The sequence below is a fragment of the Aricia agestis genome, chromosome 11 (genome assembly GCF_905147365.1).
Source record: "Aricia agestis chromosome 11, ilAriAges1.1, whole genome shotgun sequence".
In the NCBI taxonomy this organism is placed as follows: domain Eukaryota; kingdom Metazoa; phylum Arthropoda; class Insecta; order Lepidoptera; family Lycaenidae; genus Aricia; species Aricia agestis.
The window spans coordinates 14,344,897-14,371,302 of NC_056416.1; the positions used below are offsets into that span (position 1 = coordinate 14,344,897).

At 37.0% G+C, this 26,406-nt stretch overlaps 1 long non-coding RNA gene and 7 other non-coding genes across 8 annotated transcripts; 1 reads left to right on the plus strand and 7 right to left on the minus strand.

The window, feature by feature from the left end:
• Positions 1-298: 298 nt before the first annotated feature.
• Positions 299-370, minus strand: Trnad-guc. The gene has a single exon. It is a non-coding gene; the product is annotated as a tRNA-Asp (tRNA).
• Positions 371-396: 26 nt separating this feature from the next.
• On the minus strand, positions 397-468 carry Trnad-guc. The gene has a single exon. It is a non-coding gene; the product is annotated as a tRNA-Asp (tRNA).
• A 26-nt stretch (positions 469-494) lies between these two features.
• On the minus strand, positions 495-566 carry Trnad-guc. The gene has a single exon. It is a non-coding gene; the product is annotated as a tRNA-Asp (tRNA).
• A 1,691-nt stretch (positions 567-2,257) lies between these two features.
• On the plus strand, positions 2,258-24,458 carry LOC121731655. Its single transcript, XR_006036266.1, has 3 exons — positions 2,258-2,314; positions 14,726-14,732; positions 24,448-24,458. It is a non-coding gene; the product is annotated as an uncharacterized LOC121731655 (long non-coding RNA).
• On the minus strand, positions 13,200-13,271 carry Trnad-guc. The gene has a single exon. It is a non-coding gene; the product is annotated as a tRNA-Asp (tRNA).
• Positions 13,298-13,369, minus strand: Trnad-guc. The gene has a single exon. It is a non-coding gene; the product is annotated as a tRNA-Asp (tRNA).
• On the minus strand, positions 13,396-13,467 carry Trnad-guc. The gene has a single exon. It is a non-coding gene; the product is annotated as a tRNA-Asp (tRNA).
• Positions 13,494-13,565, minus strand: Trnad-guc. The gene has a single exon. It is a non-coding gene; the product is annotated as a tRNA-Asp (tRNA).
• Positions 24,459-26,406: the final 1,948 nt, after the last annotated feature.

Genomic DNA, 26,406 nt, shown 5'->3' on the forward strand with positions numbered 1-26,406 from the left:
CACGTGATTCGATTTACTTTTCCATTTAAAATGTTACCTACTTTAACTTTTTGAAATAACATCAATTTTCTTGACACTTTAACTGAAGTCTGAACTAAACTAAACTAAAACCCAATTTAATATAATTTATAAATTAAATTGGATTTTTACAAAAAATCAAAGTCAGCAAGCAAGCAGCAAAATAGAGAAATGAAAAAAAAACTCTCCGGCGGGGAATCGAACCCGGTCTCCCGCGTGACAGGCGGGGATACTGACCACTATACCACCGAAGACGCTGACCGGACTTCAACAAAAAGTTCTCTCCGGCGGGGAATCGAACCCCGGTCTCCCGCGTGACAGGCGGGGATACTGACCACTATACCACCGAAGACGCTGACCGGACTTCAACAAAAAGTTCTCTCCGGCGGGGAATCGAACCCCGGTCTCCCGCGTGACAGGCGGGGATACTGACCACTATACCACCGAAGACGCTGACCGGACTTCAACAAAAAGTTCTCTCCGGCGGGGAATCGAACCCCGGTCTCCCGCGTGACAGGCGGGGATACTGACCACTATACTACCGAAGACTCGAGATGCGCGCTGAAATTACATAATATAATTTTAGTGTGCAAAAATGCCATATTCTATTAGCTTATCAATTTTGAATAGCTTTTTTTACAGCTTTTTATAGACCTGGAGCCAGTCACAGATTTTCATGACCAAGTCCCTCCCAACCGAAACTTGGTAAAATGAATAAGGGACTTATACAGTCAGTTGCGACTCCGTGGGTAGGGTGGGCAGTGGCAGCCTCCCAAAGATGAAGAAAAAAAATTTTTTTTCAGTCATTTCCTCTCATTTGAAAATTTATCAGAGTATTATTAAAACACTTTAGTAAACAATTAAAAAAGTCTGCTAGCTGTAAGTCAGTGGAAAAGTCGTCAGCTGATAAGTTTTAGTAGGTATAATATGCTGTTGCGTTACACCTTTCAAGGAACCAGCTGACAAACTTTCCACTGAGATACAGCAAGCTGGCATTAATTTTCATTCATAGTAGCATGATGGGCAAAAATGTATGGGCTCTGTTATTGGGCTGAACAGGAACGGTATATTTTTAGGAAGGTATACCCATGTACATTAATGACCAATAGAGCGCTTGTCAAGATTCGTTGTACTTTTTGAGTAAGGCCATGTTAAAAGTGACATCAGCGCTCATACATTTCATATTGTTAACATCACGTTACATTATAACATGATTATTATTAGGGTTCCGTAGGCAACAAGAAACCCTTAAGTATATTATAGTTTCGGTCTGTCCGTCCGTCCATCCGTCTGTCCATCTATCCGTCCGTCCATCTGTCCGTCCATCCGTCCGTCTGTCTGTGCGCGGTTTTTCTCAGAGACTATAGGACCTCCAAAGCTGTAATTCGGCACAAATGCACATATAAATGATGCCGACAAAATGGTATGAAGGAGGATAAATGAGTTAAACTACTACTGTGAGCATAAATCTAAGGTGTACTGTCTAACAGCCGTTCCCAATATTTGATCTATCTCTGGTTTTGCCCTACTAGAGACAGCAATAGCTCACAATTGACATAAAATTTTATGTCTAATGTGAGCTATTCCTATCTCTAGTAGTGCAAAACCAGAGATAGATCAAATATTGGGAACGGCCGTTAGACAAGACATTCGTAACCTTTCTAAGCGCAATATATATAATATTTATACATGGGAGAGCCATGCTTCGGCACGAATGGGCCGGCTCGACCGGATAAATACCACGTTCTCACAGAAAACCGGCGTGAAACAGCGCTTGCGCTGTGTTTCGCCGAGTGAGTGAGTTTACCGGAGGCCCAATCCCCTAACCCCTACCCTATTCCCTTCCCTACCCTCAACTATTCCCTTCCCTTCCCTTCCCTGCCCTCCCCTATTACCCTATTCCCTCTTAAAAGGTCGGCAACGCACTTGCAGCTCTTCTGATGCTGCGAGTGTCCATGGGCGACGGAAGTTGCTTTCCATCAGGTGACCCGTTTGCTCGTTTGCCCCCTTATTTCATTAAAAAAAAAAAATCTTACCACATAGACGACAAAAACTACGTCGGTAACGCCGGCCTTGTACTCGTACGTTGACTGTACATTATTTCAAAAAGTACAGTTGCTAGGGGATGGGCGCCATATAACTTTTTTACCTACTCACTAAGAGCGGTATGGTATATATTTTATTTCTGTTGAGACTTATACCAAAATGCCCATGATCCTTTTTAGCTTAGAGGAAATCTTTGAAAATATAATATTTTTTTCATGTTTAAGGAGCCAGCTGACGTATAATCCACCGGGTTATGGTCAGCCCAGTGTTTTTCTTTCAAAATATAAACTATACTCTGATAAATTTTCAAATGAGAGGAAATGGCTGAAATTGTATTTCAAATACAAACCATTTAAAATGAGAAAGATTTGAGCCTAAAAACCTAGATTTCAGAAGCTCGTAACTTTCAAACTAACAAAAATTTTGATAAAACAAAAACGTAGAAGCATAGTTTTCACTAGAGGCAATAACATAGTGAAAAATCGTTGAAATCGGATAAGTTTTAAGGGTAGCAAAACGTTATGGCTTTTTGTATGGAGATGGACCCAGTAGTCGATCCTCTTAAAACAGTATGTCGGTCGCAAAGTAATTTTTTATTCGCTCGTTTTATTATTTCCCATATATAAATATTATGTGACCAATAACCATTGTATGAATAAATGTTGCTATGTAATATTGTATTATTTGATTTGTTTGTTCACATGAACTGCCAATGTCCACTGAAGAAGAAAACGTGATAAAGACGAACATAGTCGAGGCCCAAGAGGCTTGGATGCGAGAATCAGCGAGAATCTCAGAACATATTTGAATTTTAAAACTTAGAACTGCTCTTGTACGTCTTCTGCGATTGGTGTAAAAAGTACAGTATCTTTACCTTATGTATCTCAGGTAGTAACGGGTTTTTTTCAAAACGTTACCTTTGAAAAAAAACTTGGGTATGGTTTACCAAGCTCCACTTTTACACTTTACTTGTCTACTGAACGTTGCTTGCAAATCCCGACCGGCCGGCCGCTGATTAAAAAGTTTTTTTATGTTTTTTTCCAAGAATATATATATCTCCATAATTTTTTTTTACTAAAATCGACCCAGTAGCTTAAGCTTGAAAATGTAACAGACAGACTAACAGACATACTGACCGATAGATACCCTTTCGCTTTAGTACAAGTATGGATTTATATAAAAACACTAGAAAAAAGATCCTTAAAATAAAGTCTAGACAAAGGACACATTCTGGCGTAATCTCAAACGCTATTTTTATCGGAAAATGGTCGTTAATTTGCGACCTTGAAGCCATTACCTTTTTAAACGGTGTAGAGGAAAAGAAACACATTAAGTAGAACTACCTCAGCATTACCCGCGCGCTCTGATCCCTACTTAGGGCCACCGGGGTATTTCAGGAGATATAGAATAGAGAAACTAATAGAGATGATTTAATTAATTTTATATAAATTCTATTTAATTTAATTGCACGCCATTGTTATGTCAGAATGTTAGAACTATAAGTTAGTTAATAAGACCTTTATAACAAAAACATTTGGGCAATAAAGACATTTGATTTGATTTGGTTTGTCATAAATGGGCAGTTTCTGAGGTTGGTGTTTATAGGAGTTTATGTTGTCAATAACAATAACGTTGTTGATTAGCTATGTCCACACTGTGCCTTTTTTGTTCATCAAGGGCATGCGTAATAGCGCAATCAACAGCGCACGTGAGGCATATTCGCGACGCATGCGCTCTGACCGTATCCAAAACTTTCGCTTGGCTCTTTTTTTTGGTATTTATGACCAAATAAGTCACACATATTCCACCCAGTAAAATGTTCTCATTGCACATGTTAAAATAATCAGACAGACACTGCAACTGAACAAAAATGACAATGTTGGCGTTGCGTTCGTTGACGCATAAAATTGAATGAGCTAAAACATGCATAAACTCGACTCGCTTATTTTCTTATTTTATTTCTACATTAAATTCGTTATTACTTATTATTATATTAGTAGAAATGTGTCTGTGGAGTGTCTTTTCCTGCTTATTGAATTTTTTTGACAAAAGTAATCCTATTTAGTAACGTTTTCAATTATTAGCTAACGTCAAAACATTAACCAATTAACAAAGCTGTTGATTAGATAAAATATGTCATAATTTTCTGAAACCCTGCTTTAAGTAGCTTTTAGCAATATTTTTTTAATGTTTAGCCATGTCTCTCTGTTTCTTGAATCTGCAGTAATAACAAATAAATCACTCGACTTCCCTAGCAAGTTACTCGGTTTTATGTAACAAATAAAAAGCCCCTGAAACTGTTGCCTTTACAGCTGTGACTTTATGCTGTATGTCTTAACTCTTAATATCAGGAGGCTACTCACCTGTACATTTCATTTTATTGGCCATGATTTGAACAGTATCTACTATCTATAGTAGTTACTTACGTATTGTTGATCAGAACAATATTCGTTGAACCTGTACAGTGTACACTGACTGCAGCCCTGGATTTATAAAAAGGCCGTATAGGCCACGGGCTAGGGGCGACAGCGTCCTAATGGGGTGGCAGATTACGTACATGGGCCAATATAAAGCAAGCACTGACTGACTATAATACATACTAATATTGTAAATGCTAAAGCGTATCTGTCTGTATGTTACCTCTTCACGCTTAAACTGCTAAACCGATTTTGATGGGTATGGAGATAGTTTAAGTTTCGGGACCTTTCCCGGATGCCTTTTTTCCCGGAAAAATGTAAGGTTCTCGCGCAATGAGCTAGTGTTGGTGGACAAAAAGATTTTAAGTCCGTTTAACCTACCGCAAACAAATGTTAACTTTGGGAGTAATCAAAAATTTACCCATATACAGATTTAATGTTCAGAATTTTTACACGTTCGTAATTGTATTTTTCTCTCATTGAACAATTAAATAGGCATTGCTATTTCGTCCAATGGTTTAGTATTAATATAATATGTTTACGCTTCTTACTCTAATCCTTTAGGTATAGGGCCTTTTTAAATTTTGACCTATTCAAAACTGAACTATACAAACAACAACAAAACTGTACTGGTACTGAACTATATACGGTATCTACGGTGATAAGCTTGGTTCCTAATTTGAATATCGCAATTCGATACGCCTCGTGGTCGTGGGCCATGGCTCGTGTGTCGGGACGTTGCAAAGTGGAAGAGTTTTTTACCTTAACTCGGCTAGAGTCAGTATTCTGAAACCGAAGTTAAAGTAATATCACCTCTTTTACATGAAATGCATTTTCTCTAGCGCACATAATTATTTTGTAAGTGGACAACTGTTTTATTTTATTTTTTTATTATTATATATACACTATGTTCCAATTAAAATATAGTACCTATATCACGTAATTTACATAACGTATTGGATGTAAGCCGTACAGGCTAATCTAAGTGGCTGCGCTTTACTTAGCAAATAAGAGCTCGAACTCAGACGGGGTTCTTAGTCTTGCAATTACTTTACATAAATTGCAATCTGTTATGTGTATGTAGAGGACATAATATGCTTCATAGTATGAAAATTGAAACTGTATGAAACACTCGAAGTGGCCATTTCAGATTCTCATTTGTTCTTTTAATGAAATTAGGGGGCAAACGAACAAACAGCCAACAGGTCACATGATAGAAAGTAACTACCGTTGCCCATAGGCACTCGCAATACCTTTTGAGTTGCAGGTGCGTTGCCGTTTTTTAATTTAGTAGTAGCTAGTAGGTACCTGAAAAACTACGCAAGTTAATGTGACGTCATTCTTTCCTTATATTTAGGTATATTGTGCTAAAAGTCGAAGATATATAGTCCGTTAATTATCTATGGACGCTTCACACCTGGGGTTGTCATATGTCCGGTATTTAAGCGTACAGTCCGGTATTTTCGAGGCCTGTCCGATAAAAAATAAACGGTCATACCGGACAGAACAATGTCCGGTATTTTGAGGAACGTCAGTGTTACTGGTACCTAGTTTTAGGTGATTTTGATTTTTTTAGAAGCTCCTACCTTTATTTCGATATGTAAGTATCTGGATATATAGTAACTATATGGCGACCACAATTTTATAACCGCAATAATAATATAAAAAAACTGTATGTATTTTTGCAACCTACCATACAAACACTACCATTGACGGTACATTTTTGATATTTCAACTAATTGTTCCTCGTTGCAAATGTGATGAAATAATAATTTGACTATGCTGTGAGTTGTGATTAGTCAATAGTCACCTAGCTAAAAGCCGAGCTTTGTGTCGCGTCGTTTTTCTGCGTGGTAAATAATCTTTAACGCAGTTTTTGAAGTGAAAACTTCTTTAGCGGCGTTGAGCACTTTTGTGGGATGGGTAAAAACTGTGAAACTCGCGTCAGATTCTCGTGCTGATCGAAAAACCGTAAGACGGTTGGAGAGTAGTGTTGTAACATCGAAATCGATTAATCGAACAATCGATTGTTTTTTTCGATTGTCGATATTTTTTAATCGATTGTAAGGGTTTCGATTAAGTAATTAAAAAAATCGATTTTTTAAAAATCGATTTTCATAAAAAATGTGTTAAAAAAATAATGCACAACGTTAATAATCAAGTTTTCACTTCTGCCGGCACTCCCGGAGTGCAACCCGTCTTTTTTTTTTTTAATATTTTAATAGTAACCAAACCTTGACTGATAGATGATAACACATCTATATATTGAAATAAAAATTACTATCTTTATCATAGTAATTTTTATTTCAATATGCGTGTTAGTTTGAGCTCGCTTCTTTCCCCCTGTATATTATAAATTATAATCATCCATTGCAAAATTCAATAAAACATCGGCCAAGTGCGAGTCGGATTCGCGCACAAAGGGTTCCGTACCGCTATAGAGCGAAAGTAGGCAAAAATTGTGTTTTTTGTATGGGAGCCCACCTTAAATATTTATTTTTATTTTATTTTTAATTATTAAATAACAAATTAAATTCAGGATTTAGTGAAAATTTCAAGTGCCTACCTGGTGCCTTTATTGACTACGAGGAAAAAAGGCCAAAAAAATTACGTTTGTTGTATGGGAACCCCCCTTAAATATTAACTTTATTTTATTTTTATTAGGTATTTGTTGTTATAGCGGCAACAGAAATACGCAATCTGTGAAAATTTCAGAAGTCTAGCTATAGCTTTTTTTGAGATACAGCCTGGAGACAGACGGAAAGACGGACAGACATCGAAGTCTCAGTAATAGGGACCGGAACCCTAAAAATGCATGGATGGACGTACCATTAATGCACACCAAAACACTGCGAGGCAAACTGACAGTGAACGATCCCATAAAGTTAATATACCTAGCGGAATAGAGAAACAAAGGCCTGAGCAAGAGAGATGTCACTATCAGTAACAAGAGTTGCGTGGTAAAAAGAGACGTGTGATACATGACAGCAGCACTCTTTTTTTTATGTCCAGTCGGCACGTGCCGCACGTTGACAATTTAATCTCATAGAAATCATGTTCAATCATGCTTGTGTAATATAGTATACGACATACGTACACATATTTTTACACACATATGAAAACAATTTCGGTTTCGTTTGACAACTCGAAATTGTTGCTCTATTCCGCTAGGTATATTAACTTTATGGAACGAACCATAATATTTCAGCTCAATATAAGAAGTGATGCTACGTGGACAGTTTTTCAGGGCCGGCTTTAGGGCGCGGAGTGGAGTGTCAGATGTTTTGACAGCTGTCACCCGCACCGCGACACATCGCCAGAAGCCCGCGCTCATCCCGTGCTTCTGGCGATGTGTCGCGCCCGACCTTTCGTCGGAGACCTAAAAATAAATTTCCAAATCGCATAAATCAGCAATTTTAAAGGTCAGCTACGAATCCCTATCATCGATTCCCTGCCAAGAATATTGAGGCCTTTAGGATATAATTTATATTTTCTCCGCCTTTATATTTTGCTTCATTATACACTACCGTACATTTTTCGAGATATAAAGTGCATATAATATGTCCTTTTCCGGGACTCTAAGTATCTCCATATCAAATTTCAACCAAATTGGTTCAGCGGTTTGGGCGTGAAGAGGTAACAGACTGACAGAAAGACACAGAGACACACAGACAGTAGACACACTTTCGTCACAGTATAGCAATATTAGTAGGGATATGTCATATTGCTATACTGTGCTTTCGTATTTAGAGAGTGTAACAAAACAATGTGACAATACTTTATGGTGTGTATAGTGTCCTTTATAAAGAGTTCACTGTAGAAGAAACAGTTGAAATGGATGAAAGAGATTTTTTTGTAATTAATTTTCCCATTACAAAAAAGTTACTCTTCCAGCGCTGCTACTTTCACAGTGAAGTCTATACAAGGGACTCATACACACCCTACATTATCACAAGAAATTGTGACACACTTTTTTTATGAAATAAGGAGGCAAACGAGCAAACGGGTCACCTGATGGAAATAGCAACTTGCGTCGCCCATGGACACTCGCAGCATGAGAAGAGGTGCGTTGCCGGCCTTTTAAGAGGGAATAGGGTAATAGGGGAGGGTTTGGAAGGGAATAGGGGAGGGTAAGAAAGGAAATAGGAGAGGGTAGGGAAGGGAAAACGGTAGGGGATTGGGCCTCCGATAAAACCCACTCACTCGGGGAAACACAGCGCAAGCGCTGTTTCACGCCGGTTTTCTGTGAGCCCGTGGTATTCGTGCCGAAGCATGGCTCTCCCACGTCAATATTGACACACCCTGTATAATATTATACGATATGGATTGTTACAATTAAATATAATGTGGAGGTACAATCAGTTTTGTGGTGTGGGAGTGGGATTAACGTGAACTTTGAGGCTTAGCGCGCGTCAACACAGGTCATCATGCTGATTGTACACGAGTCACGAACACCATGCGGCAAGTTTTCAATCCATACTTCCATACTATATTATGAATGCCAAAAATCTGTCGGACTGTCCGTTTATCTGGTTGCTCTTCATACTTTTTATCCCGGAAAAATATACGGCTTTGCCAGACGAATTTTAGCGCAACTAACCTATTACGAGTGTCATCTAACTAACTAGTCGTAATGTCCTGAGAAATAAGGTACTTCCACAAACAGTTCCACGTTGGCTTCGACATTAAGGGAAACAGCGGCTCAAATTCGGCAACGGTTCTTGTTGTGTTCTTCACGAGACCTTTTAATAGTTGAGTAGTTTGTGTACTTCAGGAAACGAAAATGCATGCTTTTAGTAATATTGTACCTTGCCGATGCCGCCTTGACTTTTTAATTGGCTCGTTCTTCTTGTGTTGAGAGTACACTGCACGCTGCCAAACTCAAAAAGCCTTATGAGTAATAAATACTATTTGTAGATCAACCTTTACCACTTTACCGTATAAGAAATATAGGGCGCTATTGTATACAGAGGGCGCTACTATCACATACAGTAAATAATCTAATTAAAAAAAAAAAAAAGTAAATAATCCGACAAAAATCCGACATGTTGCACACGTCATATCAGAATATTGACAAAAACGTTGTGAAACGTCGAACAAAACTTTTTTACTGTGTACCTTAAGCTGGTGCTGTCATCTAGCGTGAAAACATTGCAGTAAAATGTCCTTTTAATAAACTACAATTTGCGATTACTCCTTAAAAAGTAAACGTCGTTGTCACCCTACAGCGTGCAGCGGTGTGCATGAAATTGCACATTTAACGAATCCCAATTGTCCTGTCCACGGCCGTCCATCCACGTGTCCGCTGTCTATATTAGGTGCTAATAAAAGTCACGCCCAAGCCTTATGATAATCATTAGGTCGCTAGGAGGCACACTAAACAATTTTAAGCTAATTTTGTTGGGAAGTAATTCTTCAGAATTATTTTTTACTAGAATATGACCCCTGAACTTCGTATCACTTCCCTCCTATTATAAACCTTCCTAGGACTACCGCGAATATTTCAAGTCTAGAACTAGCCAAATCGGTTCAGCTTCTCGAGTTTTAGCGAAACTATCAAAATTTAAAATTCTTTTTATTTATTTATATGATGTTTTAGCTATGGAACTTCAAAACAAAATAAAACCGGCCAAATGCGAGTTAGACTCGCGCACGAAGGGTTCTGTACCACAATAGAGAAAAATTGGATGAAAAAAAAAAAAACAAACAAGTCGCGGGCTATTGCTTTAAATTTTAATAGATTTATATACACGTTAGATAAACATTTCAAAGACTCATTTACTAAAAGCTATTAGGCTGGAGCAGACATCGTTTTGGTATTTATAATCCCGGATTAAAAGTTTTGTTGTAAACCTTTACCTAATGTAATAGGCGCACAGGGACGGATTTCAGTGAGTAGATAAAAACGTATTTTGTTTAAACATTATTATACATGTTTTTAATAAATTCTATTATCATACCTGAGGGCTTAGCCGCATTGAATGGTAAGTGTATGATATTTATTGTGTCCCTACTCCCTTATAAATTATAGAGTTCACTGTTTGTGATTTGTATGGGCAGGCACGCGCTTGCTATTACAAAAATTAAAAATAACTGTTTCAGTGCTGCTACTTTCACAATTAACCCTATACAGGGGACTGTTTAACTAAGTAATTTTGTTTAAGATATTGTATTGCCTGTAGTAAATGTTATTACTTACTACTATTGCCATTTATTACTATTGCATGTAGTAATAAATGTTGTCACTAATGAAGAAAATATTAGAAATATACTCTACGAAAGTAGTTGTTGGATCTACTTACTTTAAATATTTACCTACGTCCTACACGCTTGTTATCTTATCTATTGGTATTGAAAGAAACACTGAAGCTATACACATACTAAACTGTATATTTTATGCGTTAAGGAAGTTGCTGTTCAGACTTGAGCTATATTATTATCTTCAAGAATAGAGCTATAAGTTTCTCTCAGCAAAGTTTCTGCATACCTTACACAAGTACTCTTTGTATCTACTTAGCGATCTAAAGTAAAGCACAGAATATATTATACCGTAACTAAAGTATGCTTTAACTGATGTGCACGTTCTTTTGGTTAGTACTTATTATGTATAATATCTATTTGGGTCGCTAGTTTGTTATAAAAATATTATCAAAGCATTATGAATTATATTGTTTATTAATAATAAATTTTGTAAATCCGTCTCTAGGAGCCGTCTAAAACATTTAACTTGGACTTAATTTTAAATATTATTAGCACACGCTTTCAGTGAACTTTTCAACTTTCCCAACTGTTTATAATGTTCATTAATCCTTTGCTTTGATTTCAACATTTTAATAATAATTTTGAAATCTGAATTTTACTATTAATAACGGTGTACGTTACTCCCTTTTATACTGTACATTATGACGCTTTTTATCCGACGAATTATTAATGAATAATTATACTTAAACGATGGTGTAAAAACTCAAAAAAGGAAGACTATAAATGAATGGAATATGTTTCAGTCAATGACACGCTCAGCGCCTTGACTATTGAATTTACGTTTGAATCCGATTTTAATGAATGTCGTGTTGCTTTTGTCGTTTTTAGGGTTCCGTATCTAAAGGGTAAAAACAGGACCCTATTACTACTTCGTTGTCTGTCCTTCTTTCTGTCCGCCTGTCTGTTCGTCTATCTGTCCGTTTGTCTGTCCGTCTGTCTGTCCATCTGTCTGTCCGTCTGTCTGTCCGTCTGTCGATGACTGTATCTTTAGAACCGTTATAGCTAGAGTTCTGAAATTTTCGCAGATTGTGTATATCTGTTGCCGCTATAACAACAAATACTGAAAACAAAATAAAATAAATATTTAAGGAGGGCTCCCATACAACAAACATGATTGTTTCGGCCTTTTTTGCTCGATATCAATAATGACAACAGGCAAGCAGTTGAAATTTTCACAGAATCCTTAATTATATATGTACTTTAATATAAAGTAATAATATTAAAATAAAATAAAAAAAATTAAGGTTGGGCTTCCATACAAACAACAGAATTTTTGGGTTAATTTTGCTCTATATTGGTACGGAACCCTTCGTGCGCGTGTCGACTCGCGCTTGGCCGATTTTATGTATTTTGTTTTCCACGTCGAACAAACTAGAATATTAACCTCATAATAGTATTATTAGTTGTATGTAAATAATAAATTGAATAATTCATGTCTCAGGCGCACGCGCGGCGTAGACGGGCTACAGCCTACAAGCGCCTACAATGTGCTACGCGCTTCGTAGCACCCAATCCTGTCTGATATAAAATCCTCCTTTGTTTTCCTTCCTCCTTTTCTTTGAATTCTTTTCTTTCTTTCTTCTTTAATGGTTACTCACCATAAATTAGATCAGTTAATTACCTGCAGTACCCCTAAAGCACCCATACAGGGTTCTGCAATATAACTAGAATAATAAAATAAGTATATGTTTTTGGCGGTCAGTAAGATACATTTTTTGTTATTTGTCATCGTAAGGATATTAACTAAAACTTGCGGTAGGTAGTTACATCCTATTTACGTTGGAGCTGCACCATCCTCACATTTTACTGTATAACTCAGAAGTGAATAATAACATACACTTAGTTCTGAGGACTGAAAGTGAATTTTTTGTCTTTTTTCACCGTAAGGACGCTTACGGCAATTTGGGACATTTCAATCCCCTAAAAATTACAGTTCACGTTCTCACGAAAAGCAGTAAAAACACATTCACACTCAGCATTCAACAATGGTTACAAATTATGGGATGTTCCCAAACTCGAATATCATGTATCGCCCTCGTGTCACGTATGCTGTGCCTCACCTGCAGGCGCTCGCAGTTTGCAATTTGTTATTTAATCAGGGTTTAGAAACTAGTTAGCTGCCGCGCGACTGCGGCTGACAGCACTGTCACTTACCCGGTAACTCCGTATGCGATTATCATTGATTAAATGACTTACAGCTCCTGGAGCATTCCAGAAACTAATGGTTATAGTCCGTGTCAGAGGAACAAGGCCGCTGCACAATGTACTTTAGACGCTCGTTCGATTCTCGTAGTTAAAACGTGAAGAGGTAACAGGCAGACAGAAAAACAAACTGACACACTTTCTCATTTAAAATATTAGTATGAATTTGATTTATCAAAAATGCTGAATCGACAAAAGGCGGGGATACTGACCACTATGCTACCGAAGACGCTGACCAGACTTCAACGAAAAGTTCTCTCCGGCGGGGAATCGAACCCCGGTCTCCCGCGTGACAGGCGGGGATACTGACCACTATACCACCGAAGACGTTGACCGGACTTCAACAAAAAGTTCTCTCCGGCGGGGAATCGAACCCCGGTCTCCCGCGTGACAGGCGGGGATACTGACCACTATACCACCGAAGACGTTGACCGGACTTCAACAAAAAGTTCTCTCCGGCGGGGAATCGAACCCCGGTCTCCCGCGTGACAGGCGGGGATACTGACCACTATACCACCGAAGACGCTGACCGGACTTCAACAAAAAGTTCTCTCCGGCGGGGAATCGAACCCCGGTCTCCCGCGTGACAGGCGGGGATACTGACCACTATACTACCGAAGACGCTGATACAGACTCTAAAAGTTTAATTTTTATGTATTATTTTTTTATAATAACAAGTGAATTAATGTTACGTTAACATCTAATTTCTACCAAGTTCCACCGATACACAAGCAACACAAACAAACATTGATATCAAACGTTTTATTACGATCTTTGACTCCGAGATAGTCCGGTGCGTACGTTCGTGAATTTAACGAACTAGAGATAAGCCAGCAAGAACATAATACCAATATTATCAAGGCAATGTGGCAAAGAAAACGAGCATCGCTAATATCGGAAAATAAACTATTTTATCTGAAGTTAACAAATTATTTATACAGTAGAAACCGTATTATTAGTTTTGTAAGTAATAAACGCAATAAAAAGCACCTTATAAATTGAAATAAATTCATCCCACCAAAACATGAAATGTGAAAAGGAGCCCCGAGCCAAGCAAAATATTGAACGTTTTCAGATTACATTCAAGCCAAGCCTTTAACTTATTTTGTAATTTAAATCAACATTCAGTGAATGTATCAATAGTTTTCTTTATTTTATAATAATTATAGCTACTCGGCAATGAGCACAAGAGAAAGCTGATGAGAAAGAGATGAGCACTGAGAAACAAATATAAAACTGCTTATTGGTGCCAAACTTGCCCTCAGATAATCCATAGTGTTCTCTGCTCTCATGTTTTTTTATTACAATCACTTTGAGTAGATCTTAGTTTGAATGAAAAAAATGTAAACTAATTATACATTAATTTTAAAACAACGTAGCCGGAAAGTTTTTATCACAAAGCAGAGCCTTTACAATTTTTACAAGCAGTAAGCTCGGGATAAAATAAAATTGTGCGGACTCGTGCCTTTGTAAATTAACCCCAAGATATTATCTGCGGTGAAATAAGTCATTGTATACCGACTTAGCATACTTTTCATAAAATTACCTAAATCACAGATATGAGAAAAGTACCCTACCCTAGAGCTCTGAAAATGTTTTTTAAGTTTTTTAAACCTGTATTAATACCGGTGTTTTTCAACCTTTTTTATGATATGAGTTATGAACTTATGACCCTTGGTATGAAAAAATATTTTGCGACCCCGCAGCCCCCACCCTTTGCTTTTTTTATCACGTTTATGTCGCAGTCTTAGTCATAGACTTATTACTTATAATAGTCTGAGTCATCTGGTTAAATCTGCCATTTGATTGAAAGACTGGCGAATTCATTGAATGAAACCATTTAATTTAATGACTAAAGGACAAATCGTCAAGTCGTTGACTGTAACGCTAAACGTCTAAAGACCATCTCGTCAAGTCTTTTACTATACTGCGACATATTAAACCTATAGAACCTTTGCGACCCCCAAGAGGGTCGCGCCCAACAGTTCGAAAAACACTGATCTGTACTACTGAGTATATTGCAACATCGGCGTGATTTGTATTGTAGATTTATCGCGGGCTGTTGGGGCGGACGTCGACCTACACTTGAACCCAAATTAAAACATTACTCATAATTACTGCCGCGGTCAAAAGTACCGATACATTGCGGAAGGGTTATTATTAAAAAGTAAGAAATCAATACAATTCTCTATTTGTAACAAGGAGGTTTTAATAAAACAAAAAAAGTATTTCTTAACTGGGGCAAGTTTCGAGGCAAGAGTCAGTTTCGAGTGCCCAGTTGAATCTGGATATGGAGAATACTACTCTTTTGTTTAAGGTTGAAGTCTGTTATCAAATTAAAAATCGATTGTTGTTTTTTTTATTAAATCTGAAATATTCAATACTTTAAACGGGGAGCCAAAAGAAGAAGATAATTAAATTTAAGGTCGAATTTCGACCATTGGGCGATCTCTAATATATTTTATAACAATACTAGCTGTCCCGGCAAACGTTTCTTTGCCATATAAAGTATTTCACCTATATTATTATTGAAGTGACTAAATAAGTATGTCACCATGGCAACGTCCGTCGCTATCCCGTCGCACAAACAATGGTCGCCGTCAGTCTCGAGTTGTAATAATTTACTACCTATTATTTATTCAACAAATGCACTTATCAATATAAAAAGAACCCAGTAGCCGATTATCAGACCCACTGAATATGCATATAAAATTTGGTTAAAATCAGTAAAGCCGTTTCGGAGGAGTATGCGGCCTAACATTGTGACACGAGAATTTTATATATAATGGTAAATTTTATATATAAAAATAAAAGTAGGATGATTTGATAAATCGGATTATCGCGAAAATTCTAGGGACTTCGCGAAAACACGTGGTGATTACATTTTTCAACCTTACTGAGAAAAGGTCGTGTTTTCGCGAAAACGCGAGTCGCCTTAGTAAGATTGCGAAATGAATCGTTAGTTATTATCGAAAAAAATCACTGATTGGTTGGTTTAAGTGCCCCACAACAACATCTTCTCTGATTAGTTGAAGATTTGACGTTTTAAATGTCAATTCATTGTCACGCGTTGTTTTGTTTGTGGTTGTTTTTGTAAGTCGGCTAGCAGTTTTTGATATATTTTAATGTGTTTAAAATTGCAGTTGGACTTGAAAGATAGTGCAAATATTTTTTTTATAAGTGTCTGTAAATACAAAATGACTGATAGAAGTGAAATTAGTGCTGAAAGTTCAACAGAACCTAATTCTGAGGTTATGGTTGAGATGAGAAAAAGGTTAAATAAAAAGTAAAGTTCCTATGAAGAGGCATTGTCATTTCTTACCCTTTATAATTCTATGGTGTAATACCTCAAAGATACATAGGAAAAGATAATAACCAATCAGAATAAGAGTTGGCCAGTAAGCAAAAATCAATCCAATCAGCGTTAAGAAAGTGCAATGTTACTAAGGCAACTCGCGTTTACCCAAAAAACCTAACTTTTTTTAGAAAAATTGAAAAATATAAACAGCATTATCTAATTATCCGTGTTTTCGCGAAATCCCTAGAATTTTCGCGATAATTCGATTTATCAAATAATCCTACGACATATATAAGATGAGACCAGTAGTTCTCTAACGCGAGGAGGAAAGTCAAACATTTTTGGTACGTAGCTTACGCTTGTTTCGCCCGTTAAAAAATACACGCTTTAAAGTGGATTTAAAACAGCTGAGCGTTCAGCGTTCAAGTTTTACGAATTTCCTTTGTGTAGTTTCAAAGGATTGAGTAAGTTTTGTTAAAACTACTGAGTATTAAATCTCTTTGTCTGTTTAACTTCTACTCGAAGCGGTTAAACTGTACTTAGCGATGTCTTAGCTGTCGTTTACAATAACTTAACCGGGGCTCGACGTTTTGTTTACATACTCAAGCTGGTTTTGTGTTAAACACGAGATAATTAAACGGATCAGATAATCAAATACAAGTAGTTATGCGCTTAAAACTTGTTATGCGCTTTAAACCAACTGAAACTTACCATTTTCATTTAATGGTTCTCATGAGAGATTTAGATAATAAACTTAAGAGGATTCCACACCGCCGTTTTTCCATACAAACGCTGTCCCCTGTTTCCTCCCTGGATAATGCCGGTAGAGTTATGATTTTTTCCCTGAATATCTATGGCCACTATTAGCATGTCCCTATGTTTTCTTTTTTTTCATAATTTTATTATTAAAAAAGATAAGAACGTCCAAAAACCCAAAAAAATGGCAAGATTTTCCTCTGTGTTCAAACACCTAGAAAACAAAACTGGCTAAAATATACAAAAAAAGTAAAACATAGGAACACAGCTCAAGCCTTTCTTTAATTTTTAATGAAAAAAGTACTTAAATCGGTTAAGTTTTGGAGAAGGAATCAGCGGACAACGAATCGAAGATTTTCTGTTCTTTTATTAGAACTTTTGTCGTGTTGTCTCTATCGCGCTCTGCGGTGGGAGACTTGAGATTGGTGAGACAGCAATACATATTCAAATACCTATATTCAATTTCTCTCGCCCCTGGTGTATCCTCGTTATTTTCTAGTTACAAAGAGGCTCGAGATGAAGGTAAGTAGATTTTTATTAAATAGTTTTAATAATTCTGGTTTAATTTAGATTTCAGGGCAATTTTAAATAGTTAACGTACTTAACTTATTTTTTTAGAAACTAAAAGTTTGGCCAATAACTGCTAATTAAAAACAATGTTTACTACAATTCTAAGCAAAAACGTTAATACATTTCAAAGTATTTTAATCAAAATCTCAAACAAAAACGGTAGCAAAAACGTTTATAAAATAAAGATCATAAGACACAACATAATACATTTTGTATTCTCAGTTAAGAGCAAAGGTTTACGTTACAAACGGATCCCAAGATTTATATTTAATACAAACGGCAGATTTAATTTGAAATCTAATTCCGAAAGTAATTTAAAACAAAATACGTAAATCTCGCAGCGACCGCAATAAAGAGGTTGAAAAACATGTGATAGAAGAAAAGTTCGCAAACGGGGAAATGGGAGACAAAGCCTGGTCACTCTGTTCCGACACACGTACAGTCAGCATACACATTTTTTGTTATAAAAAATAAGGGGGCAAACGAGCAATTGGGTCACCTGATGGAAAACAACTACCGTAGTCCGTAGCCCATGGACACGCTCAACATCAGAAGAGCAGTAGGTGCATTGCCGGCCTTTTAAGACTCCATGTTGGTTTTTCTAACGTGTTTGTTTTTATTTAATTATTATTTTTAACAAAAAATTAAAACCGACTTCCAAGGTAAAAACAATAATAACATCCTTATAATATAAATTAAAAAGTAATAAAAAAAATTTCCTATCTAGCCTTTTTCCGAATTCGACTAAAACTACTATTTCTGTACTCAATCTTCATAATTTTGAAATCGGTGCCAGTTCCAAAAGTTTCAAATATTCTGGCAGACTGAAGATTCAGCTATCTGGTACCGACTTCAAAATGATGAAGATTGAGTACAGAAATAGTAGAGTTTTAGCCAAATTCGGAAAAAGGCACTATTAGATAGGAAAAATTATTTAATACTTTTTAGTTCATATTATAAGGATGTTATTATTGTTTTTACCTTGGAAGTCGGTTTTAATTTTTTGTTAAAAATAATAATTTCACTCTTTTTAGTTCCTAGTAAAACATCGCATCATATCGCGTACTATACCACAGAACTGTACGGCCGCCCGTGGCCGCTCGTGGCCGCTCGTGGCCGCTCGTGGCCGCTGGCGGCCGCCGCGCCGGCGGCTGCGATTTCTCAAGCGATTAATAAGTGGCGCGGCTCTTAATCTATGTGTCTAAACACACTAGGCTGAATTACGCCGGCGTAAATTACGCCGCGTTTACGCCGCGTTTCAAACGCATACAAAATACCGACGGAACGCGATGGACGACAGACACACTATGCCGAAATTCCGTCGCGAGCCGAACTTGAGTCGAGCCGAGTCGAGCGTAAATTTCGGCAGCGATTTGGCGGTAATGTTTTTCATAACCAAACATAGCAAATCCAACCTTAACTCCAAAGCGTTAACGCACACATTACATCTGAGAATTTTAAAATTACGCGGCGGAATTTTTCAGATTCAGAAATTCTCAGATGTAATGTGTGCGGTAACGCTTTAGAGTTAAGGTTGGATTTGCTATGTTCGGTTGTGATTCTTCGCTTCTGCGCTAATATAAATTGACCCGTAATCGTTGAACATAAAAAAACGAACATAACACCTATCCCATTTCGAAAGTCGCTTAATTAAAATTGTAGCCTATAATATAGATATTCTATATTATTGTATTGTTTTATTAAAATCCGTTCAGAAGTTTTTGCGTGCAAGAGTAACATCCATACATACATCCAAACTTTAACAAAACATTACTGCCGAATCGCTGCCGAACTTTACGCTCGACTCGGCTCGACGGAAGTTCGGCTCGCGACGGAATTTCGGCATAGTGTGTCGTCCATCGCGTTCCGTCCGTATTTTGTATGCGTTTGAAACGCGGCGTAAACGCGGCGGAATTTACGCCGGCGTTATTCAGATTTCAGCTTAGTGTGTTTAGAGACTAACAGATTAAAATTGTAAGTATAAACATTAAACTTACATAGGAATTCGATCTGTATATACGTATGGCAATAAGGTGCAGAATCGTGTACGAAGTATTTTTTACTCATAAATGCGATTGTGTTTCTTATTCCTATTACGATGTAGATTGTTATTCAGTTTCCTTTCAATTTATACTAGTGCAATTAGTGTATTATCGAAGCAACTTACTTCTCAGAAGTAATATCAAATGTGTGCCTTACGCTCTGAAGTTAAGGTTGAATTTGTTATGTTCAATTTTGGTGACATTGGTGATGGTGACCCTGTCGTGGTAATGATGATGATGAATGTAATTTGCATAGTAGCATATGCTTTCAGTTCTTAAAACAGCGCCTAAACCCCCAAACTTGTATCTATAAGGAATCCGGAGTTCTCTTAAGTATCTTCGGAACCATAGTATACCTCGGCGCAAAATCTTGCGTTTTGGTAGCATATGCTTAGGATGCTTCTCATAAAACTAAAATCACCATATGTTTCATTATGAATTTCGAGGAGTTCCCTCGATTATTCATGGTTCCCATCATCAGGTCACCACTTTTGTGAAAATGGGACCAAATTGAAGTGAAACCTCATACAACAAAACAAAAATTTCGAAAATCGGTTCACAAACGGCGGAGTAATCGTTGAACATACACAAATAAAAATAAAAATAAATATCCACAGCCGAACATATAACCTCCTCCTTTTTGGAAGTCGGTTAAAAAATAAGTAAATTTTCTAGGCTTGTAGACGTATGTTAGGACATTGAGACAAATGAAGATCTAAACTAAACAAATCTATTTATAAATGTTTTTATTTAGCCAATAAATATAATTTATACAACAAAAAGATATAGAAGTTACGAATTGTGGTTATTTATATAATGTTGCGCCTTTTATTTATTTCTTTTAATGAACTCTAAGTCGATTAAGTTACGTAAACTGTGATGTTCTTTGCTTTAAGTAATTTAAATTTTCGTAGATTTCCCTTTTTTAATATTTTATGATTAGTATTAATTATTGTTAACAAAAAAATATTAATATTGCCTAAAATTTTAAATAATTTTACTGATATGGCCCATTTGATCTAGTTTTAAAATTGTGTTTGTATCTTCTAATTTTATATTATTTAAACTGCTCTTAGTTAAGATTTAAATGTATTGTCGTAGTTCTAAGTTATTTATCATTATGAAATTTAGCTTGTTATTACTGTTAGAATTAATTTGCATGAAATTTCAATTTTTTTATTTTATTCATAATCATATTTTATCGATTTAATTGTGTTTTGTTTAGAAATTAGTACTTTATCGCGCGTGGAAAGGTCCTCTAAGTATGTCCTTTCCGGGACTCAAAGTATTTGCACACTAAAATCAACAATACCGTTTTAGCGGCTAAAGCGTAAAGCGTGAAGACAGACCTTCTCTAGTTTCGAATTTATAAAGGATTTTAGTAAACATCAAAGATAAACCATCAATCATTGTATAATTGTATTAGATGTCAGATAACTGTTATCACTTATCATTCATTATATTTTATCTTCGGATAGGTAGAGTTCAAAACTAACAAAATTGTCCCCCATAAATTAATGGTTCAAGTAAATAATAAAAATAGTGATGTTGCTGACTGTCCTTATGAAAATATTATGACAGCGTAAGGCCTGGATTACGTGAGCTTTTTATTTCTGCATCGACTTGTTTAGAAACTGTACTGCTCCGTTCCGCACACCATTATCATCGCCACTTCATCATCACATATTTGGATATCTTAAGTGAAGATCTAGATTTTAGAATACCTTATACTAAACTCAATGCCTAGAACTTTTTTCACACAACAATCCATTTTAAAGCCTAAAGGATAACCTACAATTATTATGCCGTCGTACATAGAAAATGAGGAACTGGTGTCAGAATTAGGCAGTGGCCTGTGTTAGTTGTTACAGATCACCATAGAACCGCGGTCACTGATTGGGTTATAACTCATAACTAATATCTAATCTGCTATAAATATTTTAATATTATCACATAATATTACCTATGAGAACAAGACCTAGACTGACTAGTTTAAATGGCCTACATTCTTAACCATCTACCTATGTTTAAAAGGTACTACCGACCTATTAAGTTATTTGGAATCGTTTTAATAGGGCCAGCTGGAAGGGTTTATTCTTCAGTTATCCCTCGCCTTACTCATGTAGCGGAAAATTGGGCTTCTTCGTTATAAAAACATACGATGGACGATTCGCTAGGAAAACGCTACGTCATGCAAATATAATGCTTTATCTTTAAATAATCAGTGCGTCTAGCATGCGTCACACGAGATATCTCACTCTCGAGTGTAGTAAAAAAACTACTACTCTCATAATGTCAAAATCTCGACAAAACTCGATAAAAATGTGTTGTCATGTAGGGTTCGCTAATTTTGACGACAGATCAACGAACGAAAAAATGTATGTTAGGGTCAATAGATATGAAGAGGCAAACCTTCAAACATCGAAAAAACATGTAGACAGAATTTTCTCGTTGGCGCATGGTAGGTCGGCAGGGCGAGCGAAGTCATTCAACAGAACAATATGTACCTACATTTTGTGGTATACTTTACGGAAAAACTATCATTGTGCGGATTTGTGCTTTAAGAATAAGAATAAGAATATGTTTATTTTATCACCACACACATGTAAATCAAACAATAATACAGCTGAAGAGCATATTTCTACAATACCTACAATACATATATTGTGTGATGTCACAATTGGCCCAGGCTCAGCTATACGCAGCAAGCTAGCTCGCTGCACTGGTATTCTGCCAGGGCCAGGCTTTAACATACCTAGTTAGTAATTTTTAGGTCGGCAGAGCGAGCGAAGTCATTCAACAGAACCTGTACATTTTGTGGTACACTTTACGGAAAAACTATCACGCCCATTGATTTGTGCTTTAACATAGTAATTTTTATATATTATATGTAGATGTGTTATATCATCAGTCAGTCAAGGTGTGACGACGCGAGCCCTTCCAAAACTCGGCTTTTTGCTAGTATTACAAAATAGTTTATTGACTGATTTTTTTTAACATTTCGGGTATTAAAATCTTATTATCAAGTTAAATATGCCAAACTGTAACCTTCGTAGCACTCAGTACCTCTACGGCGTAGAGGGCTGCTCCCCGTAGAATCAACGCGCCCACAGTTTATTCTACGAGTTAAAGTACCTTTATAGCAAAGATATGTTTTATGGATCATTCACACATAGAAACTCGACTGGGTAAAATATTTTTAACGACCTACAGTTCCCAAGGTGTGCGCCGCGACGCCTTGGTACGCCGTGGAAAGGCAAGCGTGAGTCGAACCATCATCGTTATACGAAACCACAAATATTATAAAATTAAATTATAATATGAATTATGAAAGCAGATAGATGATTAATTTATTAATAATTATATTATCCTATCAACTCCCAAGCGGCCCAAGCGGGCCGCGATAAGTGATAAAAATAGATTTCCAAGAAGCGCGATCGAAGAATTATTATCATTTACCTGCTTAACCTAACTGTAGTCATTAAAGGTGTTTATTGATGTATATTTTTGTAATAGCTAGGTAGAGTAGGGCGCCGTGACAAAATATTGTGACGTGTAACTGCGCCGCGGGCTGAAAAAGATTGGAAACCCCTGCTCTATCTAGTAACACGATTACTAGAGTAACTGAAGCAGTACAAAACACATCGCTGCGTTATTTTGAGAATTTTCGTCCCGTGTGTCTTGTATCTCATTAATCACGAGTAATTTATTTCACTTCATTTTGTTTGTTTGTTGGAGTCTTTCATAAAGTTTAGAATTCAACTGAGAGTTTTGTAGTGGCTACGTGAAGTGTATCTCAATCTCAATGAAGACCATTGTAGCATTTAACTGTGAAATAATCTGAGTTTTGTCGTTAGTTATAACTAGTTATTTTGTTTAAAATAGAATGCGGTCCAACAAGAAGATAATAAAATCCCACAAGAACATTGAATTTTTCGGGATAAAAAGTAAATGAAGCCTAAAACTAAGCCTGTGCCTAACAAAGTCAACGCGTGTAGAGTCTATCTAGAAATAAAATTCTAATGTGCAATGTTTAATTCTGTGATCAAATTCCGTTACGGGATGGTAAATAGGTGTAAATAAAAGTTTTTTTTTTATTATTATTTGGTCCGAGAAGTTCCAATTAAAATATGTTACATGCAATAAGTCAGCTGTAATAAATCACAATATATTTGCGTATGCACTCGCTCGGATAATGGAAAGTGATTAATTCGCCATGTTCGACGCTCGTCCCCCGTGCGTCGATTAATCTTTAACCGTTAACGTATTTGAATACAATTTGGGCCGAATGTTTGCCCTGCTAATGAAAAAGTGTGTTGTTATGGGGCCACACTGTTTACCTATCTGTTGACGTTTTTTGGAACAGAATCGTGAACCGTACTACGTAGCAGGGCCGAATATATATTTTTTATGAGTATAGGCCACTTTATGTACGAACCCCTATGTACGAATTCTGCCGCCATCCTAGGACGCTGCCGACAGCTCATTTATCGAGTAAGACTATAGGCTATATAATATTATCACGCTAAAACTAATACGACCGAAAAAACTCAGGAAAATGTGAGAAAAACGGGGGAAATATTAGAAATTACGAACTACTGGAGCAATTTTTATGGCAATATTTGGCACAGATATAGAGTAGACCAAGTGAAGGGAGTAGGGACATAAGCTATTTTTTATGGGAAAATGTACGGTTTTCGTAAAATTCCTAATTTAGGCGGGCGAAGCCGCGCGGGACATCTAGTTAGATATAAGTAGCGCAAGATTAGTAGCAAATAGTAAAACGCGCGTTTACTGTTTGCACTTTCGAGTTAATTTCTTCATGCCAAAGCACCAGACTATATTTTTTTTATTTTATTTTTATGTAATAAGCGGGCAAACGAGCAAACGGGTCACCTGATGGAAAGCAACTTCCGTCGCCCATGGACACTCGCAGCATCAGAAGAGCTGCAGGTGCGTTGCCGGCCTTTTAAGAGGGAATAGGGTAATAGGGGAGGGTAGGGAAGGGAAGGGAAGGGAATAGGGGAGGGTAGGGAAGGGAACAGGGTAGGGGATTGGGCCTCCGGTAAACTCACTCACTCGGCGAAACACAGCGCAAGCGCTGTTTCACGCCGATTTTCTGTGAGAACGTGGTATTTCTCCGGTCGAGCCGGCCCATTCGTGCCGAATCATGGCTCTCCCACGTTTAATATAGCTGCAGAAAACCGCTGTGTTTTACCTGTAAAACCTGCAATGACTTTAAAGTTAAACTTATCTATCTTAGACCTAAATCTCTAGCTCACTCTATCTAAAAATCATTTTGTGTGAGTTTGCGATAACCTCCGGAACCCATCCAAAACCATTTTTTTCCAGTAAGCAGTAAGCTATGAACTGACTTGATGGATCGTCGTCGCAGTAAAAATTTCATCACAAAACTGATGAATGGGGTATCAGATACGCGAATTAATGCCGGCGATTACTTTCCCTCCACGCTCGTTTGATTTTAACAAGATGATCCACAAACATTAATTTATTTTCAATAAGTACAAAATATTATTAACATATTATAGTACCTACTTATAGATAAGGCTGGCTGTTGATGTTTTTTAAAGTAGGCGGTTTCGTAAACATTAACTATTAGGGTCAATTCAGACCGCAACGCGACGAGGCGAGGCGACGCGCGACGCGACATAAAGTATGGATTTGTTGTTGAACCCGGGTTGATTCAGAGCGCAACGCGACGAGGCGAGACGAGGCGCGACGCGACATAAAGTATGGATTTGTTGTTGAACCCGGGTTGATTCAGAGCGCAACGCGACGAGGCGAGACGAGGCGCGACGCGACATAAAGTATGGATTTGTTGTTGAACCCGGGTTGATTCAGAGCGCAACGCGACGCGTAGATGCATTTCTAAATTTATATCTACGAATAATAAAAACTAAGGAATCGTAACTCCCATACTATTACCGTTTTGGTTCCTTTTGATCTGTCATGTAACGTCAGCCTAGTACCGCTCAAGGTCACCTAAATATTGCAAATGTATTGAAATGTGTACCTAAGGTACACTTTTTTGACAAGTATTTTGGAGCATGTTTTTTGACGGAGTTACTTTTCCTTAGTTTTTATTATTCGTAGATTTATATGGATTTAACAGATTCGCAAGACGTCTCACGCAATTAAAATATGTCAAATCCATACAAATTTATGCCACGCCGCGCCTCGCCTTGCCTCGTCGCGTTGCGGTCTGAATTGACCCTAACTCGAAAATAACTAAATATCTTTTTATGGCCTTATTATTATTTAATAAATTTCAAAATTGCACGAATATCTTTGGCGTACCTATTACCAGATGTAGAATGTAGACAGCTAATGAAATATGTAAGCACATAGGTAGGTATACTATGTTCTTTGTACTTCAGTCAGTGTATGCCCGATATAATCATATTATGTAAAAAGGATTTTAAAATTAAAAGCTGACTTCAAATTTAGAAGTGTTAACTTTTGTTTAAAAACCCTCTAAATCCCTCGTAATGTATGGTAATGAATTCTTTGAAACGAGTCCGACTACGGCCAATCCAGCCAGTCCCGCCAAAAGTTGAATAATTGAGTCCAGCTAAGTGCAATCCCTGATTAACTATTCAATACGCTCTTGAGTACGATCCATCGCTTGAAATGTGAAAATAAAACGATTGTCGAAAATAAATTAACGCTTAAGCTCAAAAAAGCACGCTATATGAAAAAATAGAGACCACAAAACGTAATGTCGTAATCGTCATACAAATATTTAAAGTACATCTTAAAATTATAACCATCTATA